At 44.7% G+C, this 15,262-nt stretch overlaps 1 long non-coding RNA gene across 1 annotated transcript in view; it reads right to left on the minus strand.

The window, feature by feature from the left end:
* Positions 1-1,332: 1,332 nt before the first annotated feature.
* The window catches only part of LOC147359793 (uncharacterized), a 53,382-nt gene continuing 39,452 nt past the window's right edge, over positions 1,333-15,262 (minus strand). Inside the window, exon 2 of the long non-coding RNA XR_015141220.1 lies at positions 1,333-1,857. This is a non-coding gene — a long non-coding RNA (uncharacterized LOC147359793). The remainder of the gene's footprint in view (positions 1,858-15,262) is intronic.

The following is a 15,262-nucleotide window of genomic DNA, read 5'->3' on the forward strand; positions in this document are numbered from 1 at the left end:
AAATAAACCCATCCATCCTTATTAGCCAGCTTTGACTATGCAACGTAAGATTTCTTTTGTTCTACACAGATAACTGTGCATAGCATTCTGTTTTGTAGCAGTCGGTTCAAATTTACTTACGGTTAAAAGAAAAATTAAATCTATCTAGATAGCATATTCAAAAGCAGAGACATTACTTTGCCAACAAAGGTCCGTCTAGTCAAGGCTATGGTTTTTCCTGTGGTCATGTATGGATGTGAGAGTTGGACTGTGAAGAAGGCTGAGCACCAAATAATTGATGCTTCTGAACTGTGGTGTTGGAGAAAACTCTTGAGAGTCCCTTGGACTGCAAGATCCAACCAGTCCATTCTGAAGGAGATCAGCCCTGGGATTTCTTTGGAAGGAATGATGCTAAAGCTGAAACTCCAGTACTTTGGCCACCTCATGCGAAGAGTTGACTCATTGGAAAAGACTCTGATGCTGGGAGGGATTGGGGGCAGGCAGAGAAGGGGACAACAGAGGATGAGATGGCTGGATGGCATCACTGACTCGATGGACGTGAGTCTGCATGAACTCCGGGAGTTGGTGATGGACAGGGAGGCCTGGCGTGCTGTGATTCATGGGGTCGCAAAGAGTCAGACGCGACTGAGTGACTGAACTGACTGATATTTACGTCTATACAATTCCTTTTCTACAAACCTGACATGTTCGGCACTCATCCAGGTTTTGTCTTACATTTTCCTCCTCTGTCTGGAACAATTAGACTTTTACTGTGGAGCAAGTTGCTTTTTACTTCTCTTAAAGCATCTTACTTTCCTTGTATACTTTTCCTTCTCAAAGTCCATCCTACTTTCCATGCATACATTGTATAAGAAATTAATTCCTTTCATCCTTATTGTTTCTAATAGTTTCATTTATATATATTGACCATTATTTTTAACCTCATAACTTTTATTGTACAGAGAAAATTAGGGAGTAGACAATTGTGAACTGGCCATCATACACTAGCCTTCTGTAGCCGGCTAGCAAATTTCATGACCATACATACTATCTCACAAATTTTATAGGTCTATGCTTCTTCACAGTGCAATTAATTATTCAATGAAGCAAAAATTATTTATTAACAATAATATATATATATAACTTCTGTAGTATTTAAAAGCAAGAAGTCAAAGTATAGCAAACATATGCTTAGACCTTAATATTTCAGCAGTTTCTACTTAAAAATAATCTGAGTATGTAATGAATATCTATTACTTAATTCAGCATGAGTCTAAAATTCCAAAGTGCCAAAAAGATTTTGGAAACTTTTTAAAGCAGACATTCTATAAAACATAATAATTGTTGAAAAAGTTAATTCATAAAATTTTATTTTATTTACATCAACTTAATACATGTGGTATTGACAAATATAATTGGATTAATCATGAAAATATCATAAGATATTAAACTAAGCTCACCATCAATTCAATTTATTTTTCTGTTAACCATTTTTTACAGCATATACCTGTTAGACAAGTACCTCCAAAGTCTCCAAAACAGAAAAAAGTTAAATGTAAAATATATATTTTTTGTTTTACTGCTTCATTTGATATACATGAACTAATGGACATCAAGAAATTCATTTTTAAAAACTAATTTTATTTAGTTTTGGCCGTGCTGGGTCTTTGTTGCTGCGTGGGCTTTTCCCTAGTGGGCGCTCCTCTAGTTGCAGTGTGCAGGCTTCTCAGGCCGGTGGCTTCTTTCGTGTGGAGCAGAGGCTCTAGGCATATGGACTGCAGTAGTTTTTGCTCCAATGGGCTCAATAGGTGCGGCTCACAGGCTTAGTTGCTCCATGGTGTGTGGGATCTCCCCAGACCAGGAATCGAACCCATGTTCCTGCATTGGCGAGCAGAGTCTTTACCACTGAGCCACCAGGGAAGCCCAAGTAATTCATTTTTAGTACATCTTTACTTTGTACATTTGTTGAATTTATAATTTTTATAATCTTAAACATCTAGTAGGTACAACACTGGCTTGTGCTGTGCTGTGCTTAGTCGCTCAATTGTGTCCAGCTTTTTGCAACCCCATGGACTTTAGCCGGCCAGGCTCCTCTGTCCGTGGGGATTCTCCAGGCAAGACTACTGGAATGTGTTGCCATGCCTTCCTCAACATTAGCTTATTTGACTAGTAAATCTAAATAGAATAAAAATGTATGCTCATGTGAACCTTAATTCTGATAACTCAGATGACACAGCTATTTTTTCTTTTTCAGCTAAACCAACAATATCAAACTTGTCTTATTTACCAAAGATTTATTCAAATTACATGAATTCAAACGGCATTTGGGTTAGTTTCTATATTTATGAGATTTAGGAATATTTCATTTATGTAAGTATTGACTGGATCTTCCCTGTATCTCAGACGGTAAAGAATCTGCCTGCAATGCAGGAGACCCGGGTTCAATTCCTGGGTCGGAAAGATCCTCTGGAGAAGGGAATGGCAATCCATTCCAGTATTCTTGCCTGGAGAATCCCATGGACAGAGGAGCCTGGCGGGCCACAGTCCATGGGGTTGCAAAGAGTCGGACACAATTGAGCAACTAACACACTACTACTACTACTGAATATTGATATTTATTTATGTCTAAGTCAATTGTACTAAAGCAAGCTTCTTTGTGGAGTTTTGTAAATTAATTAATAAAGTAATTTAATAAATAATATCATCTGGAAGTAGGGAAATAACATGTATACCCAGGGATCAAACCGCGGTCTCCTGCACTGCAGGCAGGTTCTTTACTGTCTGAGCCACCAGGGAAGTCTCTATACGTAGCATACTATGTACCAAAGCATACAGGAAGATATAAATAGAATCTCTGTGCTTTTATTCTGAAGTCCTAGCTATGAATCAGGCATAAACACAGGGATGCAGACTTCACTGGCTATAAAAAGCATTGGCTCTTGTCACCACTTTCTATTTTTTACATGAATTGTGTTTGTGGCAGATGAGACCATCTGAGGTGAGATCACCTGCTTCCCATGAGGGTTAGAGCTTCCCACCAATGCTTGTGGAAGAGACTTTCAAGATTTTCTTCTGCGTGACATGTAGTCTTAAGGGGCTATGGGCCACATTTTGGTCAGGTTGCTGAGGGAGATCCCAGGCAGCTTCCAGATGTCCCCAGAGCCCCTCCGAGGGGATAAAGCACTCAGTCTGTTTCACCTCCTCAGCTGCAGGGGGTTGCTTTTAGGGCCCCTGGTTTCTTGAGAGCCCCCACTGGAGACAGGCAGCCTAAAATTTGAGCGACTGTAAGGAACTAAGGGCTGGAGTGGGAAGGGAAAGATCCAACAGGCAAAGAAACGGATAAAGGGCGTTAGGGTTTGAAGAGGGATGTATCAGAGGTTTCAAGGAGCCTGAGGGAAGGGAAAGGAGGTAATGGGAAGGGAGAAGACTTGGAGGAGCTCCGTGGGAGACCTTGTGTTTCCCGATGAGAACACTGAGGTTTCAAACCATTCTTAGTAAAAGTTAAGGTTTTTACTAATGAAGGATTTGCTAACAGGAGTGCAGTAGGCTGATTTGGCACCGTAGGGGCCAACCATGTAGCCAGTGCGAGTCTGCAGAGGAAGACAAAAGAGTGAGAATTTCCATGGAGAATGGAGGTATCAAAGTACAGCACCAGGGAAGACAATTCCAGCAACTTGTCTACAAACAAAGAACAACCTAAATAACAAAGAACTGAATCAAACCAAATGAGACCCCAGTGAGGATTTCCCATGGTCCAACCAATGGTGCCCTCAATTCATATGTGGAAACCCTAACCTCCAGTACCTCATAATGTGACTATGTGGACAGAGGGTTCTTAAAGAAGTATTCAAGGTTAAATGAGGTCATATGGATGGGTCCTAATCGAATCAGAATAATGTCCTCCTAAGAAGGGGCAGTGTGGAAGGACATAGAGACACCAGAGGTGGTTGGGCACAGAAGTATGACCACATGAACAGCATGGCCATCTGCTGGCCAAGGAGAGAAGCATCAGCAGAAAATAACCTGCTAATGCCTTGATCTTGGACTTCTAGGCTCCAGGACGATAAGAAAATAAATTTCTGTTATTTAAGCCACCCAGCCCGGGTGTGGTATTTTATTATGGTGTCCCTAGGAAATAATGCCATACCTTTCAAAGAAAACCTTGGGATCTATCCCAGCCTCAAGAGAATCCTGAGAATCAGACTTTGTCTCCACCCAGTTTTGATAGCCCCTCATCCAGAACACCAACTCTCCATCTATATGGACTCACTGTTGGCCCCCTCCCACCCCCATCAGCCAGCCAGGAGTGAGGCAAAGGCTCCCCAGGGGCATGGGGTCCAATGATGCAGTGGATTCTTTCAAGTCATGGCACCAGACTGTTACAGACAAAGTAGTCTGACAGCTGTTTAACTGACAAGATAGACTATTCAAGAGCTAGACCTCAACTCCTAATATAGTAGAGATGGATGGGGATTTATATCCAACTATAGGGTGAGGGGTCAGAGGATGGAAGCTTCCTGAGTGGAAACATCAAGGGTGGGGATGTTCTTGCCAATGGCAGACTGAGGACTTAGACGTGGAAAGTGGAACTTGATCAGATGTCAAGAGTGGGAGGAGTCTCACTAAACTGATGCTGTGGATTCTTTGCTAAAATGAGGTGACAGAGACTGAAGACAGGACTGGGGTCAATGTCAAGGCCCAGTTGAGAAGCGGCTCAGAGGAGCCTGGTTTGAGTTTGGGCCAGGAGGGAGTCTTTGTCAGGTGTAAACTGAAAAGAAGGGGATTGAGGCTGGCACATTACCAGAGTACTGCTCAGTTACGGAGTGATTAAATTTGTTTTTGGAACTGTCCCTGGGAAAAGATGGGTGTGGCTACCTCCAGATTTTTTTTTTTTTCTTTTTTCAATTAGGCCAACAGCTTTATTGAAAGACAAGAGCAGACGCCTCCAACCCCCAGGGTCCTGGCAGCACTGGCTTCAGGCTCTGAGCATTAAGGTGTCCTGTAGCCTGAGAGCTGCCTCCAGTTTTCACATGTGAAAACCAGCTCACCAACAGCACAAGAGGGCTCCCTTTTCTCCATACCCTCTCCAGCATTTATCGTTTGTGGATTTTTGGATGATGATCATTCTGACCAGTGTGAGGTGATATCATTATAGTTTTGATTTGTATTTCTCTAATAATGAGCAACGCTGAGCATCTTTTCATATGTGTATTAGCCACCTGTATGTCTTTAGAGAAATGTCTGTTTCGGTCTTTTTCTCACTTTTTTATTGGGTTGTTCTTCTGGTATTCAGTTTTATGAGCTGCTTGTATATTTTGCAATGTTGGTGGGAATGTTAATTGATATAGCCACTGTGGAAGACAGTATGGAGATTCCTCAAAAAACTGGGAGGTAGAATTATCATATGACCCAGCAATTCCACTACTTGTCATAGACCCTGAGGAAACCAAGATTGTAAAAGGCGCATGTACCCCAAAGTTCACCACAGCACTATTTACAATAGCTAGGCCATGGAAGCAACCTAGATGTTCATCATCAGATGAACAGATAAAGACACTGGTACACATATATAATGGAATAGTACTCGCCATGAAAAGGAACACATTGGAGTCAGTTCTAATGAGAAGGATGAACCTGGAGCCTATTATACTGTGTAAAGTAAGCCAGAAAGAGAAAAACAAATATCGTATATTAACATATATGGAATCTAGAAAGATAGTACTGAAGTGCCTATTTACAAGGCAACAATGGAGACACAGTCATGGAACAGACTTGTGGACGCAAGGCGGGCAGGGACCAATGGAGAGACTAACAGGGAAGCATAGACAGTCCCAGGTGTAAATAGGTAACCAATGGGAATTTGCCATATGACTCAGAAAACTCAAACTGGGGCTCTGTAACAACTCAGTGGGGTGGGAATGGCTGGGAGGTGGGAGGAAGGTAAGAAAGGGAGGGGACACATGTATACCTATGGCTAACTCACTTTGATGTATGGTAGAGGCCAGCACAATATTGTGAAGCAATTTTCCTTCAGTTAAAAATAAACAGGTTTGAAACAAAAACAGCTCAGAGGGTTGAAGCCACTACCCTTCTGCGTCTGTGACCCCGCAAAGACCAGCATTTCCTCTGCTCGGAGTTTGAGGGCAGAGTCCCTTGAAGACCGGGTTCGGAGGCAGCTGGACCTGCTGGGGGCGGCTGGCGGTCCTTTCGGCTCCTACCCCGTGTTGGAGGAGGCTAGTACTCTTGCCTGGAAAATTCCATGGATGGAGGGGCCTGGTGGGCTGCAATCCATGGGGTCGCTAGGAGTCGGACACGACTAAGCGACTTCACTTTATTTTTTCACTTTCATGCATTGGAGAGCGAAATGGCACCCCACTCCAGTGTTCTTTCCTGGAGAATCCTAGGGACGGCGGAGCCTGGTGGGCTGCCGTCTATGGGGTCGCACAGAGTCGGACACAACTGAAGCGACTTAGCAGCAGCAGCAGCAGCAGGAGGCCCAAACTCTGCAGGAGCGGAGGGAGGCTGCGTGGGGCTGGGCGGGGGAGGGGCGGGAGGAGGAGCCCAGGGCTCTGAGTTTCCATTTCCCGAGAGAAGGCAGGTGGGGAGGGGAGGGGCAGGGGAGCCCCAGGAGCGGAAGGGGAGGGGAGGGGAAAGGGGGGGCATCTCTCGGGCTCTGCTCAGAACTAACCGCCCCCCCCCCACCCCGCATCTGCCCAGGCACAGCGCTGTCCAGTCCAGGCACACTCTGTACGGGGATCCAGACTCCCCAGTCTCAGCGCCCAGGAACCCGTGTGACGCCTGCGTTTCCCTGCAGCCAAACTCAGCTCGGTCCGGTCCGGCCCCGCCCCCTCGCCTGCCCCTCCCAGGGAGCCCTGAACCCGCTAGGTGCAGGGATGCGGACAGTCCTACCCAGCGTCTGGCCTCCTCTTGTTACAGGACAAGGGGACACAAGAGGATGGTTATATGCCAGGTCTTAGGTGGGTCCCTGGCTCGGGGCCCTGAGTGAGGGCCCTTGGCTTCACACAGGAAAGAATTTAAGAGTGAGCTGAAGTGGACTGGAAGCAGATTTACTCACAGAGAACACGGAGTGTGGGCTATCTCAGAAAGTGAGAGTGGGCCCACGGTTGTGGGGGTGGTTAGTTCTTAAGGGGCTGGGTAATTTCATAGGCTAGTTAGTGGGAGGAGTATCCCTGCTACTTTGGGGAAGGGGTGAGTATTTCCAATATCTGGGCCGCCACCCACTTTTTGGCCTTAATGGTCAGCCTTGAAACTGTCTGGCGCCTGTAGGTGTGTCAACTAGCTGATGTACGACGACGGAGCTTTAAATGAGGCTCAAGTCCACTGGAGGCTGAATCTTCCACCATCTTGGGCCTAGTAGGTTCTGACCAGTTTTTGTTGTATCCTCAAGGGTTCTGTCGTTTTTTTTAGCGGTTGTGACCTGCCCCCTTCCTTCCCATCTTACTCCCAGGGCACTTCTGAGTGCCTGCGGCCCAGGCTAGGGGGCTCTGTGCCCCCTTCTTCTCAGCTCTCAGCGTCACCCACGTTGCTGGAAGAGGGGCCCCTTCTAGGGCCCAAGAACAAGCTCTTGTCAAACACTCAGAAATGAATCGTCTAAAGAGTCACGTGCTGACAGAGCAGGAGAGTTTACTGGAAAGGGACGCCAGGGAGGGAGGGCAGCAGTCTCAGGGAACCCAGGGGTGCTGCTCTGCCACATGGCTCGCTGTCCAATGGAGTTAGTTCCTGAGCTGTTTCTGGCCCGCAGCCTGCTTGGCCCATACTTGGTGTGACCAGGACCCTTCCTGGTGGCACGTGTGTCTCTCAGCCAAGGTGGACTCCAGGACGAAGAACTCTGGGAGGTTGGCCGTCTCCCCTGTTTTGGCCCCTCCTGAATTCTCCTGGTTAGTGTTTGGTGACAGCACCTTGCTCCTCATCAGGACCTCTCATTGTGGCACAGCTCGTGTAAGTGGCTGTCCTAGTGCCTGAGACAAGGTGAGCAGTTTTTGTCCGTAGTTCCCTATCTGCCCTCCTGTGACTCCAGGCCCCCAGCCTGCTGGCCCAGGCCTGCATGGGATGGAGGACACCTCTTGATAAGTGGTGAGGAGAGGGCAGAGCTGGGATGGGGGCAAGGAAGAGCCAGGAACACGACACGGCAGCTTCTTCATGGCTCAGCCCTGCAAAAACCTAACTGCTCTGCTAATCACTGGTGGCATAGCACAGGGCCATGGACCCTGAGGGGTCAGGCCAGCAGGTCAGCTATGAGTGGAGTGGCTCTGCTTACAGCTGCAGTGTTCAGATGGCTCATGTGGAAAGAGCCTGTCCAACATCCTAGTGATGGCTAAAACAAATGTAACAGGATCAAATAAAAGGGGTGTTAAATGGGATCTTGCCAGGGATAGAGAGACAGGTGGCATAATATTTTTCAATCTTTAAAAATAATTTCTACCCTGACCCAGAATAAAAAGACTATATTTTGCATGGCAACCCAGAGCACTCATGTACACAGACTGTGAATACATCTCTATGTAACTGAAACGAGGACTCCACAAAGCAGTAATTCCCCTTATTCATGAAATGAGCTGTGATGTTTTCTTTTCTATTGTATCTGAGGAAGTGTAGGCTATGTCTCACTTGTTTGAATTTGCAACCTTGTTTTTTTTTTTTGGCCATGTATGGTGGCATTTGGAATCTTAGTTCCCTGACCAGGGATCCAACCCATGCCTCCAACATTGGAAGCATGGAGTCTTAACTGCCGGACTGCCAGGGAAGTCCTGGAATTCACAAGCTTCTAATGCACGCAGTCTGCAGTCTAAGAATGTACAAGTGGGTCATTTCCTATTGTGTCTTTGCCTGCCAGAAAGTATTTCTCCTCCCGAATGCTTGGAATGCTTGGACATCCGTTTGGGAGAATCAGCCTTCCTTGCTGGTGCAATTCAGCCGCCTGCCCTCCTGAGTAGGAAGCAGAGGGGTCTGTAAAAATCTGTTGTAACTTCTCTGTTCGGCACCCCAGCTGAGCCTCCACAATAGAAAGAGTGAAAAATGTGGAAAAGAGGGTGAGAAATATGCCAAGCAGCAAAGCAGATACCCAGATACTTGTGAGACGCCCAGTATTTGTGAGCACAAATACTGAATTGATAATAGTTTGGACATCTTCAGGACTGATAAAATATATCCTATCCAAGATCAAGCAGCCCCATAGATTACAAGCAGGATAAATAAATGAATCTCCACACAGACTCATGAGAATGTAGAAAACTGCAGACAAAAAGGAATTCTTGTCATTGGCTAGAGAAAGACAGGCCACCTTCTAAGGAGTGACTCTGGGAATGACACCTGACCTGACTTCTTGACAGCAGCTGTGGAAGCCAGAAGGAAAAAAATGACACAACCTTAGAATCTACATGCAGCAAAAATATCATTTAGGAATGAAGGTGAAAGGAAGACAAGGGAAAGCAAGAGTTGATCATCAGCAACTTGCACAAAAAGATGTCGAGGAAGTATTCTTCAGCCAGAAGGAAAGGGATCCCACGTGGAAGGTCAGTTATCTCAGAACATGCCAGCGCCACCATTTCCTGAACGTATGTCCCATGAAGAAGCCTGGAATGTAGTTGCTTCTGGGTCGAATGATCTCACCTTTGTCTTATTGTCATTCACCTTCCCCTGAGTTCTGCAAACCTCTGTAGTAAAGAATATGCCTGTTAATGCAGGAGACCCAATTTTAATCCCTGGAATAGGAAGATCCTCTGGAGAGGGGAACTGCAAACCACTGCCACATTGCTGCCTGGTGAAGGTAAAGAGTCCTCTCAAGGTGGGACTTTCAGCAGTTTTTATATCCTTCCTTAAACCACATTATTTCTAACCAATTAATTTAAAGGTCAAGATACTTAACATCTTTATGGCTTCTCTTGATCCTTGGAATAAGTCACCACCCTTTTTCATGCCCTCTGGCCATTTTACCATGGACCAGATTGCATGGGCTTAAGATTAAAGATCACTACTTGTTTTTCCTTCAAGCATATGGAACAGACTAATTACTGCCCTTCCCTGGATCTGAGTGCTGAGAATTTATCAGACTAAAGGGCAATGGTTTCTGCTGCTTAACCTGGCAAATGGCAGAGTAGAAGGATGTGCACTCATGTTCTCCTGTGAGAACTCCAAAACTACAACTTGCTGCTGAACAACCGTCGAGTAGAGAATGTTGGATCCCACCAAAAAAAGGTACCCCACATCCTAGGGCAAAGGACAAGCCCCAGCAAGATGGTAGGAGAGGTGAAATCTCATTTAGAATCAAACCCCTTACCAGCCAGAGATGCTCAGAGCGCTCAAACAAACCTTGTGAGCAGCAGGACCCAGAGACCCCCACAGACACAGAGACAGAGCTGTACTTGACTGTCTCTTGCAAAGGTACAGGTCAGTGGTGGCCTGCCACAGGGGCAGGGACTCTGGGTGCAGCAGACCCAGGTATGGCATAAGCCCTCTAGTAGGAGGTCGCCATTAACCCCACCAGAGAGCTGCCAGAACTTACACTGGACTGGGGAAACAGACTCTTGGAAGGCACAAACAGACCCTTGGGCACACCAGGACCCAAGAGAAAGGAGCAGTGACCCCACAAGAGACTGATCCAAACTGCCCGTGAGTGTCCAGGAGGCTCTGGCAGAGGCATGGGTCAGTGGTGGCCTGCTGCAGGGTCGGGGGCACTGAGTGCTGCAGTGCATCATGGGAGCTTTTGAAGGAGGTCCCATTGTCTTCATTACTTCCACTATAGTTTGGCCTCAGGTTAAACAACAGGAAGGGAACACAGCCCCACCAATGAACAGAAAATTGGATTAAAGATTTACTGAGCATGGCTCCACCCATCAGAACAAGACCCAGTTTTCCCCTCAGTCAGTCTCTCCCATCAGAAAGCTTCCATAAGCCTCTTATCCTTATCCATCAGAAGGCAGACAGAATGAAAACCAATCTCAGAAAACTAACCAAACTGATCACATGGATCACAGCCTTGTCTAACTCAATAAAACTATGAGCCATGCTATGTAGGGCCACCCAAGATGGACAGATCATGGTGGAAAGTTCTGACAAAACATGGCCCACCGGAGAAGGGAATGGCAAAACACTTCAGTTTTCTTACCTTGAGAACCCCATGAACAACATGTAAAGGCAAAAAGATATGATACTGAAAGATGAACCCCCCAGGTTGGTAGGTGCCCAATATGCTACTGGAGATCAGTGGAGAAATAACTGCAGAAAGAATGAAGAGACGGAGCCAAAGCAAAAACAACACCCAGTTGTGGATGTGACTGGTGATGGAAGTAATGTCTGATGCTGTAAAGAACAATATTGCATAGGAACCTGGAATGTTAGGTCCATGAATCAATGCAAATTGGAAGTGGTCAAACAGGAGACAGCAAGAGTGAACATCAACATCTTAGGAATCAGTGAACTAAAATGGACTGGAATGGGTGAATTTAACTCAGATGACCATTATATCTACTACTGTGGGCAAGAAGCCCTTAGAAGAAATGGAGTAGCCATCATAGTGAAAAAAAAAAAAAAAGAGTCCGAAAGGCAGTACTTCGATGTAATCTCAAAAACCACAGAATGTTCTCTGTTTGTTTCCAAGGCAAACCATTCAATATCATCACAGTAATCCAAGTCTATGCCCCAACCACTAATGCTGAAGAAGCTGAAGTTGAATAGTTCTATGAAGGTCTACAGGACCTTCTAGAACTAACACCTCAAAAAGATGTCCTTTTCATTATAAGGGACAGGAATGCAAACGTAGGAAGTCAAGAGATACTTGGAGTAACAGACAAATTTGGCCTTGGAGTACAAAAAGAAGCAGGTCAAAGGCTAATAGAGTTTTGCCAAGAGAACGCACTGGTCATAAAAAATACCCTCTTCCAACAACACAAGAGAAGACTCTACACATGGACATCACCAGATGGTCAATACCAAAATCAGATTGATTATATTCTTTGCAGCCAAAGAAGAAGAAGCTCTATATAGTCAGCAAAAAACAAGACCAGGAGCTGACTGTGGCTCAGATCATGAACTCCTTATTGCCAAATTCAGACTTAAATTGAAGAAGGTGGGGAAAACCACTAGACCATTCAGGTATGACCTAAATCAAATCCTTTATGATTATACCACGGACATGACAAATAGATTCAAGGGATTAGATCTGATAGACAGAGTGCCTGAAGAGCTATGCATGGAGGTTCATGACATTGTACAGGAGGAGGTGATTAAAACCATCCCCAAGAGAAAGACTTGTAAAAAGGCAAAATGGTTGTGTGAGGAGACCTTACAAATAGCTGTGAAAAGAAGAGAAATGAAAGGCAAGGGAGAAAAGGAAAGATATACCCATCGAATGCACAATTCCAAAGAATAGCAAGGAGAGATAAGAAAGCCTTCCTCAGTGATCAATGCGAAGAAATAGAGGAAAACAATAGAATGGGAAAGACTAGAGGTCTCTTCAAGAAAATTAGAGATACCAAGGGAATATTTCATGCAAAGATGGGCTTGATAAAGGACAGAAATGGTATGGACCTAACAGAAGCAGAAGATATTAAGAAGAGGTGGCAAGAATACACAGAAGAACTGTACAAAAAAGATATTCATAACCCAGATAACCACAGTGGTGTGATCACTCACTAGAGTCACATCCTGGAATATGAAGTCAAGTGGGCCTTAGGAAGCATCACTATGAACAAAGCTAGTGGAGGTGATGAAATTCCAGTGGAGCTATTTCAAATCCTAAAAGATGATGCTGTGAAAGTGCTGCACTAAATATGCCAGCAAATTTGGAAAACTCAGCAGTGGCCACAGGACTGGAAAAAGTCAGTTTTCATTCCAATCCCAAAGGAAGGCAATGCCAAAGAATGCTCAAACTACTGCACAATTTCACTCATCTCACATGCTAGCAAAGAATACTCAAAGTTCTCCAAGCCAGGCTTCAACAGTACGTGAACCCTGAACTTCCAGAGGTTCAAGCTGGATTTAGAAAAGGCAGAGGAATCAGAGATCAAATTGCCAACATCTGTTGGATCATGGCAAAAGCAAGAGAGTTCCAGAAAAACATCTACTTCTGCTTTATTGACCGTGCCAAAGCCTTTAACTGTGTGGATCACAACAAACTGTGGAAAATTCTGAAAGAGATGGGAATACCAGACCATCTGACCTGCCTCCTGAGAAATCTGTATGCAGATCAAGAAGCAACAGTTAGAACTGGACATGGAACAACAGACTGGTTCCAAATCGGGAAAGGAGTATGTGAAGGGTGTATATTGTCACCCTGCTTATTTAACTTCTATGCAGAGTACATCAAGCGAAATGCCAGGCTGGATGAAGCACAAGCTGGAATCAAGATTGCCAGGAGAAATATCAATAACCCCAGATGTACAGATGATATGACCCTTATGGCAGAAAGTGAAAAAGAACTAAAGAGCCTCTTGATGAGAGTGAAAGAGGAGAGTGAAAAAGCTGGCTTAAAACTCAACATTCAAAAAATGAAGATCATGGCATCCAGTCCCATCACTTCATGGCAAATAGATGGGGAAACAATGGAAACAGTGAGAGACTTTATTTGGGGGTGGGCGGGGGGCTCCAAAATCACTGCAGGTGGTGACTGCAGCCATGAAATTAAAAAATGCTTGCTCCTTGGAAGAAAAGCTATGACCAACCTAGACAGCATATTCATATTAAAAAGCAGAGATATTACTTTGCCAACCAAGGTCCATCTAGTCAAAGTTATGGTTTTTCCAGTAGTCGTGTATGGATGTGAGAGTTGGACTATAAGGAAAGCTGAGCGCCAAAGAATTGATACTTTTTATCTGTGGTGTTGAAGACTCTTGACAGTCCCTTGGACTGTAAGGAGATCTAACCAGTCAATCCTAAAGGAAATCAGTCCTGACTATTCATTGGAAGGACTGATGCTGAAGCTAAAGCTCCAATACTTTGGCACCTGATGCGAAGAACTGACTCACTGGAAAAGATCCTGATGCTGGCAAAGATAGAAGGCAGGAGGAGAAGGGGGTGACACAGGAAGAGATGGTTCAATCACTGACTGAATGGACGTGAGTTAGAGAAAACTCCGAGAGTTGGTGATGGACAGGGAGGCCTGGCGTGCTGCAGTCCATGGTGTCACAAAGAGTCGAACACAAATGAGCAACTGAACTGAACTGATCTATCTCCTCCTGTTGGCTGTTCCTGAGTTGTATCCTTGTAATAAAACAGTAGTCTAAGTACAGAGCTTTTGGTGATTTCTTTCACTTGTTCTATGAAATCATTAAAACTAAAATGGGGATGGGGGTCAGGGGACATCCCAAATTTGTAGCCAAGTAGGATAGAGATCCAATACTCCACTTGTAATAAGGCTGTCTTGCTGGGGACTTTACCTTTAAGCTGTGGGACCTGTGCCAGCTCCAGACAGTTAGTTCAGGAATTGAAATGTAGGACACCCGGCTGAGTGCTGAGAACTGAGCAGAGAATGGCAGAGAACTGAAATGCAGTAATAAATAGATTGAAAATAAATGAATGAGAAAAGATATAAATGCAAACTATAAGCATAAGGAAGCTGTCACTGTACTTATACTCCAAAGCAAAGAGTATAACTAAAGTCAGATATTTCATAATGATAAGGTAGCAATTTATCAGTAAGACACAGCAGCCCTTAGCATGTATGTCCTGTCAACTAAAACACATAAACAGCTTAAAGCTGAGAATAATGTTTTATTTATTTCACTTTCTGAGGACTTCAGAAAAGTTGAAAAGACAGCTTCACAGCGAGCTGTGAGAGACTGCTCTGAAGAGAAGCCAGGATATACAGGAGTCTTTGCAACAAAGATCAGGTAGTCAGAGTATCAAGATATTATTGTTCATTAAGGAAAACTTGATATCAGGAAAACCTGATAAATTAATGAATTTAGCTCTTTTCTCTATACCAAAAGATACAAAAGTCTGGGCTCACTGAAATCATTCCTTTGAATATGCACCTCAAATTCTAGGGCCAGTATCCTGTGCTTTCTCGTTCTGAGTCTCCTCAGGGTGCACCTTTGTGGGAAAGGAACTGCATCAGCTGAGGGCTGGGCAACTGGCAGCCCATTTGCCTCCATCCTGAGTTTCCTCGTGGCTCACCTTCCAGAGTGGCTACAGTGGTTGAGGGTGGCAACATCCTTTGTTTACTGATATGGCAGGCAGCATTTTTTATTCACAGCGTCTAATAACAAAATTTCAAAATACCAGAAACAAAAATAAATAGACATAAAGGGAGACACATACAAATACA

This window comes from Bos grunniens, chromosome 14 (assembly GCF_055505025.1).
Source record: "Bos grunniens cultivar Pamir isolate PY7600 chromosome 14, Bosgru_T2T1.0, whole genome shotgun sequence".
Classification (NCBI taxonomy): Eukaryota; Metazoa; Chordata; class Mammalia; order Artiodactyla; family Bovidae; genus Bos; species Bos grunniens.